Source organism: Hesperophylax consimilis, chromosome 3 (genome assembly GCF_061612785.1).
Source record: "Hesperophylax consimilis isolate HC1 chromosome 3, BYU_Hcon_1.0, whole genome shotgun sequence".
Taxonomy (NCBI): domain Eukaryota; kingdom Metazoa; phylum Arthropoda; class Insecta; order Trichoptera; family Limnephilidae; genus Hesperophylax; species Hesperophylax consimilis.
In genome coordinates, this window is record NC_142838.1 from 43,878,755 (window position 1) to 43,890,500 (window position 11,746).

The 11,746-nt window shown below is 34.3% G+C and overlaps 1 non-coding gene across 1 annotated transcript; it reads right to left on the bottom strand.

Moving 5' to 3' along the window:
- Positions 1-5,810: 5,810 nt before the first annotated feature.
- Positions 5,811-5,929, bottom strand: LOC149425583 (5S ribosomal RNA). The gene has a single exon (XR_016305714.1). It is a non-coding gene; the product is annotated as a 5S ribosomal RNA (ribosomal RNA).
- Between the last annotated feature and the right edge of the window lie 5,817 nt (positions 5,930-11,746).

Consider the following 11,746-nt stretch of genomic DNA (forward strand, 5'->3'; position numbering starts at 1 on the left):
GAGACCAGTTGGAGATGTCAACGAGTCTCCCCAAAGCAGACTTTCCCTATCTGGCACGCCGCGCAGCTTGTGACATATTGAACATACCTCACCCGATGAACCCGGTCACATAGCGAACCACTTGGGGTGACCTATGGCAGATGGTTATCCAATACATGGTTTCCGGGGTGGCGGTACACAAACCCCTCCCACTGCGGTACAAGGCGATGGGACAAGAGACCAGTTGGAGATGTCAACGAGTCTCCCCAAAGCAGACTTTCCCTATCTGGCACGCCGCGCAGCTTGTGACATATTGAACATACCTCACCCGATGAACCCGGTCACATAGCGAACCACTTGGGGTGACCTATGGCAGATGGTTATCCAATACGTGGTTTCCGGGGTAGCGGTACACAAACCCCTCCCAAACTGTTTGTTTTTTAAAGGAATTTTGAAGTCTCACGCCAACAGTGAAATAATACCTGTTTTATTTATGTTTGCTAATGTTTGATTTGTAATTGTAATTGATAATTTAAAAAAAGTGTCTTTTACGTTTACGTCGTTTTGAAAAATGTTGATCCAAGGGACATTACATGAGTTTTGTTCACCACGTCACGGGTTAAAAACTTAGTACATTAGTAGTTTTTAATCAGAATAGGCATTTAAATATCCACACAAACCATTAATTTATGCATACTATAAGACTATATACATGGATATACAAAAAATTATCGATTACACAAAAGAAAGTCATCATAGTATGATTTTTATTTAGTTAATTAAGTTGTACTAATTAGGTATCAACAGAGGGAAATGCTCATTACATTTCACTGTCACACCCGTCAGTCATTTAAAAAAAAATTTAAATCCTAGATATTCGTCAATTATACATTAAGACTATTCTTATATACATATGAATAAAAAACACAAAGACAACAAAATATTCACACCTAAAATGTGTAATTCCCCCAACAAAAACAACATTCGCCCAGCGACAATTCTCAATTGCTCCCAAGATGTTCAAATCACTCAATATACGAGTAGATACCAGAAAATCGGAAACTGATCATCATTATATGAAAAATTGGCTATTGGTAAAGGGAAGGAAATAGTAAAGAATGTCTCGCTTCACTTAATTAAATTAACTGGTCTTTTATTCCATCCTAATACTATTTTGTGAATGAATAAAGAAAAATTGTAAAAAAATATATCAGAAAAATTAAAAACCATTCATATTAATTACGAAAAAATGTTTGACCACACTAATATGTGTCTTGTACTTAAAGAGTCGCTCTAGAATTTGTTGAGAAAATATTGTGACAGTATAAAATATAAAATTGTATTGTTCACTCTATTTCAAAATCGTAATTCAAACAAGAATTTATATTAAAATTGTTGAAAAATAATATATCTGTCTATAAAATATTTTAATTACTTAGTTTATATTCAATTATGTATTATTTATATCTAAATATGTATCTAGACTTATTTTTCCTTAAATATGCTTTTTTTCATTCTCTTTCTTATTTCTTACACATATTATTTTTCGTTGAACAACATGCTATTTTTCTACATCTTAAAATTGTAATAAATAATAAAATGTTGTATATTTTATTTTGTATTTATTTAAGTAGTTTTTGTTTTACAACATGCTATTTCTGTACTTATCTTAACATTGTAATTTAAAGCATTATGTCTAGCTATTTAAATTTTATGAATAAAGAAACACTAAAAAAATAAATAATTATGGATTGTACCGAAAGGCACAACCTTTTTCAACACTAACACCTACGAGTATTCCACTGAATTCGCTTTACGCACACAAATGTACTTTTTTGTGTAAAATACGTCAACATTTCAATATGTAAATCTCGAATGCCTTGTTTTCCAACGGAATTACCTAAATCTAAAGATAATTGATAAATGATCACTAAACGTGTGATATTATCGTCAATGAGTAATGAAATAAAACCAAAAATCTTTACTCATACCACATCCATAATATAATACATATTACTATACATAGGAACGTAAGAGTACCTTCTTTCCGTTGCTAGTTGCTATGCTTATCTTAAGTTCATATTTTACCAGATTGATAAGGCTTAAACACCAAATGTGATAATGGGTTTCTAAATCTATATATTTACACGAGGGTGTATCAGCACGTACTCGAAAGATTTTAACCACCGATTTCTGAGCATGTTTTATTTAAAATTTATATCTCATTTTGCTGTCCGACGATATTTTTAACAACATTATTATCAAAAACTAACAACAACAAAAAATCTACAACACTGATCATACTCCATTATAGCCTCATTATACACATCATATTCCATTATAGCCTCATTATACACGTCATATTCCATTATAGCCTCATTATACACTAGGGCGGAGCGAAATTTTTTTTTTCTAATTCTGATTTGGAATAGTTGCATTAAGTTGCCAATTGCCATCAATTATCTCAATTAAAAATATAAAAAAATATCAGACAACGGTAAGAGCCCCCGCCAAGACATCGAACATTTACAAAAACGACAGTTTAGGGGAAAATAGCACAGAATTTATTAAAATAGGTTTATTTTATTTAAAAAACATATTCAAATATAGTTAACTAGCTATTGCAATCAAATATTTCTTTATTTTAATATACTTTGGCGCTGTAACAGAGGTACAAAGTGCGGGACGAAGCGGAGAGCGGCACCTGACAATCTACGAAATGCAGTATTTTGTTTAAACTACTGTCGATAATTGTCTCAGGTGAAAGGTCGCGCGTCAATTATATTCACAAGTACTTATTGATAAACGTTTTTTAAGTGAATTAAACTGATTTCTAGAAGACAAAATTTAAAATGTCCGATATTTGGTGTAAGTGCAGAGTTGAAAGAGAATATCCTACCTACGTATGAAAAATAATCTTACAGTTACTAAAAAGTTATCACTCGAAGTGTTATAATCTGAAAAAGTCTTTGAAGAAACTTAAGGAAGAAAAGTTAGAAGAGTTCAGAGTACATAGTAGAAAGATTTTTGACATAGCTGCAAGTAAATGTGAATTTGAAGAATTATGAAATATGAAGAATTTGTAAGCTGTACTTGTTTGAGAGAAAAAAAAGTTCCAAAAGAGGAACAAATGTTTTAAGAAGACCAACGCACTAACTGACTAATGGCTTTAGGAAGAACTGATCTTATCCATAGTAAAAAAATGCTGAATAGAAGATTACGTACTCTCAAACAAGAAATGAGGCATAATAAGACAGGATGAAACTAACAACAATAAGGCAGAATGAGACGCGAGCAAATTTTAACCGAAGAAAGAGTAACAAAAATTTCTTCATTATATTTCGATGGAAGGAAAGACAAGACGGCTAAAACTGTTTTAAAAAGATCGAAGAGGCTTAGAGTGATTGTACAAGAGGAAAATATTTCGATTATAAAAGAACCAGGTACTGTTTATGTTGGGTATGGGGTTCCAACATCGGGCAGTGCAAGAAATATTTAAAGAGCTATCCACAGATTTTTAACGACTGAAAAGATATCACTAGATGGTTTAATGGCTGTTGGCTGTGATGGAAAAAACACAAATACAGGGAAAACAGACTATCTCGACCATTGCAATGGATAATTTACACTCCAATGAGTTACCATTGAGGCATTTGTTTACCTATTTGGATGGCCCTACTGCAGGACCTAAATCATTTGCAGGTCAAATTGGTAAAGCATTAGAGATATACGAGACGCTGCCGTTGGCTAACTTTGAGAAGATAGAAGGTGAACTACCTCCACAAATATCCACAGATCTCAGTACAGACCAGAAATATTTACAAGAAATTACTACTGCTGTCATAAATGGATCCTGGTCTCCTGGATTTATTAAAGAGAAGCCCAGGTAAACTACCCCATGCCCGCTGGTTGACAAGAGCTAATCGCATACTGCATTTGTATATTTCTGCAGAAAATCCACAGCAAAATCTTGTGACTTTAGCAATGTTTGTCGTATAATCATACGCTCCTGTCTGGTTTAGGTACTATCAAAACACATTCATCCTGCAAAGATGGTTCAAATCATTTATGGAAGCTCATTAACAGCACTAGATATTTGTCCAACGAGTTGTTAGTGATAGTGGACCCTGTTATAATTTGTAACAGTTACTTCGCTCATCCAGAAAACTTGTTGTTGAGTATGATAACAGATTCATGTAAGCACATTAGAGAACTCGCTGCAAGACGCATTCAAAAGGCTCGTCAAGTTAATAAAAAATCTGTTTCGCGCATTTTTGAGGTGTCAAAAGTGAACTTAAATGCATGTTCTTACATAGACATGATTGACTGGCAACAAAATATATACGAACCCTTAATACTGATGAATATTTCCGATGGTCAGTTACAAGATCTTATTGAAAATGGAGAAGATACATTGTTGAAGTTTATGAGACTGACTTGCCATACCCAGGCTGTGGAAAGATTTGTAAAAGTTGTGACAGAAGCAGTTCTAAGTGCATTCGACAAGATAAGACGAGAGGGATTCATAAAATCTAAATTAGCATCTCGAAAACTCATGCCAAAGTTTGAACCTAAAAATGGTTTTTTTCTATAAAAAATGATTTTATTCATACCAACATAACTTTCTTAATCTGTGTTTAATTTCTAAATAAATGTTTTTATTAATTAAAATCTACTTTTATTTTATCATTTCATGCATAACATATTATATTTACTTATTATTTTGTTTATAGGGTGTTTAATACAAAACGTCTATAAAAACTTAAAATATAAAATTTCAAGTCTCTGGCGGGACCTCAAGATGTCGAGCTAGAAGTTCCAAATTGAGAACTGTTATTTAGAATTACATAAAGCAACTTTTCCCTGGTATTCCAATTCGAATTTCGAAAAAAAAAAATTTTTCATCCAAAAGTGTTCCACCCTGTTATACACATCATATTCCATTATAGCCTCTGAAGGACAGATCTGTCCGGGGCGTCAATACATTATAAAAGTATATTTATATTTTTTTCTATAATGCGTAGAAATGTGATTTGTTCGTCATTTGAAAGATAAATAATTATTCTTCCCAGTTTATAACAAATATTTATACATTATTACATGGATAAAATTAAAAAAAAAATTGTCAAAGTGCATAATTACGAATTGGCGGCATTTTTTCATTGACAGTTGAAAGTTGTATTAACGGCATAAAAAGTGACAGTTTTATTTCTAATTACCTACACAAAAGGAATATGTTTTATAAATATAGAATTCTTTCAAAATTATGGACGTTTTGAGTCAAACTGTCCTAGTAAGTTTCTTTGCAAACATTTTCATGTTTGATATTAAAAAAAAAATATTTGTTAGAAAGTTTGTCAGTTAGGTTTAATCAAAACATAAATAAAAAACACAATTTTTAATTATTATGTCAAAACATGGCGTGAAGAAAAGACTACTTAAAATGAATACTTGCATTTTAGGAAACTGAAATACTTACTTCTCATATCTTATCTAACTGATGACGATAGTTTTTCTATTAAAAGTGTGTATTAACCGTGTCCCATTGTCCATCAGTATATTTACACTCCCTTTCTTATTTTAGGTAAGTGCACTTAAATGCAGCTTTATAACTAACATGTACATATTTATATTTTTTTGTTATGTAAGCATTTTAATATTTTTTGTTCTCATAAATAAATGGACATGTACGCTGTGCCAAAAATTGTTGCTACTGAATACTGAATTATTGAGATTTAGTTAAATAATTTTTTTAAATACAAATTTATTGCGACTTTCTGGTTCTCGGTGTAGTTACATTGAAAAATTTGTTTAAAAATAAGCAAAAAGAGGGCCAACGGCACGCGGTGTTCCCAAGCGGTCACCCATCCAAGTACTGACCGCGCCCCATGTTGCTTAACTTCGGTGATCGGACGAGAACCGGTGTGTTCAACATAGTATGGTCGTCGACGAAATGTGTAAAAGAAAGACCTTATTTAGAGTATCGTATTCAAAACCAAAGTAAGCTATACTATTTTTTATAAGTCATATTATATTAATCTGAATAGAATTCAATTTACTCTTCGGGCATATTTCTTACCCACAATCAGACAAAAATCAAAATAAATATATTATTATGATGACTCTTGCTCGGGTTACGAGATTATTCCCATCTATGCGTGTGAAAATAAAGCTTGTATTTGAAATTTTCCCTGGCAGTTGAAAAATAATGCAATAGGTGGTGTTATAACGCCCGCTTTTATTAATACATTTTATTGCTTTACATGAAACTTTCCAATATTTTATAAATTAATTCAGATATTTACGACCAAATAAGAGTAAATAAATTACGGTACTTGCCAAAGATCTTGAAGGTGTAAAGTGCGTATTTTGTACTAGAAGTACGTTTTTTTCCAATTTTATGCCAATGACCATACCATTTTGATTTTTTTATAAATTTAATTTAGATTAAATTTGATAATATTATTATTAAGTTCTGCAAGTGTTAATAATAAACTTAATAATAATATTATCAAATTTAATCTAAATTAAATTTATAAAAAAATTAAATGGAGTTCTACGAATTAAACACAAAAACAATAAATATACCATTTTGAACACACCGGTTCTCGTCCGATCACCAAAGTTACAACATTGGACGCGGTCAATACTTGGATGGGGTGACCGCTTGCAGAGGCGGATTTGCAGTCTTGGCCGCCCTAGGCCCCAGACCATTTAGCCGCCCCTTTCTCAGTACCCATCATAGGTGTGGCGAGGGCGGCTGCGGGGCGTGGGGGCGCGCTGTGTGTTGTGTGTGAACACGCTCTTGCATATCGCTATTTTGTACGTAGAATATTTAGGTACTTAGGAAGAAATTTCTTGTTATCATCTGTGTCTTTTTTGTCACGATTGGCCGCCCCTAATATCTGGCCGCCCTAGGCCCGGGCCTACATAGGCCTAAGGGCAAATCCGCCTCTGACCGCTTGGGAACACCGCACGCCGTTGGCGTCCTTTTTTTAAAATTATTATTTCAAATGAACGCTCAAGCAATTATTTCGTGTACATCGATTGTTACTGTTGCATAGATTATTTAAGCCAGCCGTCCTTTTTCGTTTCTTTCTATTTTCTGATATAAAGTCATGAAGGTGCTGAAACAGGAACTAGGTTACTTTGGTTAGGTTTGTATATATGGTATATTAGTTATTTCGTGGAATTAAATGATTTTATATATTTTTTTAAATGTGTGTTTAATTGTCATTGTGCTGAGTTATCATGGAAGCATCATATATGTGAATATCCTCTCCGGCGGTTTAGTTACCTTCCGGGAGAGAGGTTTCACTGTTGGGTTAACTGAATCAATGTTTTTGATTGCATTTTTGTACAATAAGTTCAATTATTGTAGTTAGATTTATTTTTACAGTTAGATATTTCTGGTATTTTCCTGAGAGCCCTCCGTCTTGTCTGGAAAATGTATTTTATAAATAAATTGTCTTACGAGTACTTGTAGGTATTTCATTTTTACACCCGTGTGCACATGTATTATACTAGTCTAATATTAGCATAAATAAACCACTCTCTAGATCGATATCTTCGGGCTTTTTGTATGGCCCCATTTTGTCACCCCCTTAACCACAGACGACCACAGATAAAACAGTCGTTTGGTCCAGACAGGTAAATTATATCGTGGACCATAAAGAAATCTCAAGGCCATTTAAAAAAGTGCAAACATAGACAATATAACTGCACCCAGCTAACATAGTTCATTCACTAGCCCACAAAAATTATATTTTAAAAATAAAAATATTGGAATGCAGGAAAAGGAAAATAAAAAAAACCCACAGCTATGCACACATCAAAATATTTTTTATCTTCAAAAAGACAATGGACAGTAATACAAAACAGGGTCAGTACAACCGATGTATTGAGCATTGATTTATTATTGAAGTAGAAGATAATACTAATATATCTAAACAAAACATGAAACAGAACAAGACACAGAAAAATAAAAAGTAACGGTCTCAACTAGGAATCGAACCCAGGATTTCTGTCTTACTGCAACAACATTGGATTTAATTTGAGCTTGCACAAAAATACAAGAATATATACACAAAATACATATTCAACGTGTTGAAAGATATTCATTACGTCAAGTAATAGTAACGCCTTTTGACTGTTACATGGTATAATTTAAATCATAATACACAAACCATAATATAAGAAATAAAAATCGTGTACATAATAAAAGCTTGTAAAGAAATATAGCTTATAAAACAACAAAAGATAAGAAAAATAGAAGATAAGATAAGTGAAATAGAAGTTAAGAACATGTAATTAATATTTCTATTTTAGATACTGACAATTCGTGGTGGAATCCATTATCTATAAATAGTATAAAATAAAGTGACATTCGCGTTACATTGTGTTACGTAATACAAGTTACCCTATAAAAAGGATGCACACTAGCCCCAATTCCCCCTCACTAGTTGCGACACACGCGACCAGATGGTCGAAATACGTGATCGACTTGGACCACCCACACTGCTCGCGGTCAACACGGGCGGCCCTAAGCGCGCTTCGGCAGTAGAGATGGGCGAAGCGGCTCAGTTGAGGGAGCCGGTTCACTGGGTCCCGTTCACCTGAAAGATCCGCTTCAGTGAACCGGCTCGATTGAACCCCCCTCCCCCCTCCATAAATAAAATAAAAACAAAGTTCTTCGCGATAAAAGAATACATACGTGTAGTCGTCGATATTATACAATGGTACAGATATTGAAATCGACATGTGTTCTACACTTTACAGTGTCGTAAGATGTTTAAGATTCGCTAGTGAAATTTATTTTAATTGTACATTGTGACCGAAATCAAATTGGATCGTTTATTATACAATGTGCTATTTTTATGTTTTGGTGAAATTAAAAGTATTTATTATTTTTTTTTTTGGTAAACTAATGTTTAAGACAAGATTTTTTATGCATAGCACAAAGGGTAACAATTATTTTATAAGCAATAATTATTAGCCTGAAACACTAGTATATATTGAATTATTTCGCGGATAAGAGATAAGCCGCCATAGCTCAGTGGTCAGAGCTGTCGACCGGAAATCTAAAGGACACGGGTTCAAGTCCCGTTGGCGTCATGTATCTTTTATCAGGAGATTTTTCAATGTGGATGAGTGTTTTAGGCTAATAATTATTGCTTATAAAATAAAAGTATTTAAACATGAAACCATGAGATTTCATTTTTCTTTTATAAAAGTTGCATTTAAAATATTTTTAGGGTTTTATGATGTTTCATAACAGGTTGCGTCTGTCAAAGCTCCCTCCGGAAGAATGAGCTGAAAAGATAAATGCTTTAAAGGTCATTTCTCAGGACTGCGCTTCGTCAAATGGGACCTTGCTATCGTGAGGAAACATTCCGACATTTTTGCTTCTTTGGGAATATTATATATTTCGAAGACAAAATTTTTGCCCAGAAAAATCGATCAATATATCGTATATTTATGATTACATTCAAAGGGGATTCCCAATTTTATTGGAATACCCTTTTATTAGAATGAAAAAATCAAATCGAGAAATCTTTTGTTTTGTTAGGTTTTTGGTACAAAACGTCAAACTTCAATCGTACGGTAATCGTTAAATCACGTTTCTTATCGCTTTTTAGTTTTTTTTACCCGGAAAACATAGTTACGAACTTTATAATAGCTTTAATTTAAATTTACCATGATTTCCACAAGAAAAAAGAGTGAAATTTGGAATCATTTTTTCTGCGGCCACAAAAATTGTCAGATGTGTTATTTTTAAATTAAAATCTATAATCTATATCAATACTATTGAAAAAATTTCTTTAAATTAAGTTTAAAAAAATCAATTGGTGAATGAAATCAAAATATAGAACAATGAAAATAAACTTAAATCTATTTTAAATTAATTCTGTCCCAAATAAGTGTAATAATAATATAAAAATTGTGTTGTGAAACAAAATACTTCGGTGTGAGAATAATAAGCTAAACGTCGTTCATGTAAGTACTCAATGCCAACATTACTTTTTTACGATTATTTCGATATCAATGATTAACTGAAAATAAACCATGAACATAATATAACTCTTCCTTGTTCCTGTTATAATAAACTAAATAAGTGCCGACACAACAACTAAAATGTTATGCAAGCGGGAATACCAGTATTATTATGTCGTATATATGATCAATCCGGTCAGTACGTCAGTAGTGACCCGCGAGCCGTGAGATCCGTTGAACGATGTATGCGGATCTTCGTTCGCGAACGGGTGAGTCGGCTCTTCGGGTCTGGCGGGTCACCTGCTCACCGGCTCATCGTTCGCGAACGAGTGAAGCGGGTCACCGGGTCACCGGCTCACCGGCTCACCGGCTCTTCGTTCGCGAACGAGTGAAGCGGGTCACCGGGTCACCGGCTCACCGTTCCCGAACGGGTGAGTCACTACCGATCCGCGAACGAGTGAGCGGCTGATTTGGGAACCGGATCTTACGGATCGGTGTAAAGATCCGGTTCACTGAGCCGACTCGTTCGCGAACGACTCACTTCTATTCGGCAGTGCAAATCCGACCTTGGTCTTAGCAACACGGTCGCTCACGATGGCGAAAACCCCTCGCGGGCATGGCTTGCATGATTACGCAATAACGGACGCGATCTCGTTCCAGTTTAACTAGATACATTTCGCCATCAAACTAGCAGTCATGTTTATTATCTCGGTTCGAACTAAACTCAATGGAGTCCCGTTCTCGTGTAAAATCCCGAGTGCATATTACCACACCATCAGTTCCGCTGCCTTTTAAGCGCGGGAAACCTGGGTCAACATGATGTACCACATCTCAAGGCGAATCGTAAGCTTTCAACCTTCCCCCTTTTCTTGTGTTCAATTCTCGTAAATTCATGTAGAATCCACGCTTTATCTGGTCGTCACAAATTAGTAGAGAGAGTTAGTAGGGAGATCTATGTCAACCTGTATTTCTCGAGACAATTAATATACCTTGTGCCTTACTACCCATGTGTTATTATTGTGTGATAAACCTACCCTTTGACCTCCTAACCGATGGACGAGCCTGATGACCAAAGAAGCTGCCCGCCCCTGATAGTACACGAGCCTCATCTCTCTACCATTTTATCTGAGCTTAGCCAATTTAATAACCAGGTTCGATTCCCGGTTTAACCAATACTTAGCACTGGCGCAAAAACGTGGTTTTTTTTGGTAATTAATCGTCCATCGGGAGGTCAAATTGGAAATAATCTTGTACTCCTTCACTCTGTTTTCATGCCTTGTTTTGTATTAACCTTTGAATAACAATGTTTTCTTCCAATAAATCTTAGCTATTCTACAAACCATCGCGTCAAATTTAAAACAACCGTGTCACATTAAAACCATTCGGTGTCAAATTACAAGTTTTACGAATCGTCACTCGACAAAATTTTAAGTACCGGTATTCCATCACAAGGTGCGCAACCAACATTTACTTCTTTTCGGACATCTCAAACATCACATAGTGATCCAAAACCACAATGGTTTACTTTCCAAGTGCAACTATTAGAGAGAATGAACTACAATAATCTACAATTCAACAGTTTCAAATCTTGTACATGATACAAAATAAATTCCTTGTTAGTGGAGCCATAAGCCAGCATCGTTCTGCAAAATACATAGACAAGGAAAACTAACGCCCTTCTGTCATTTGATAATTCCGCTTTATATGTAATAAAGGTGGGTAGAGTATCCTTTTTGAAAGAAAAGTCTTGAAAGCCGACTTACCCTTTACATAT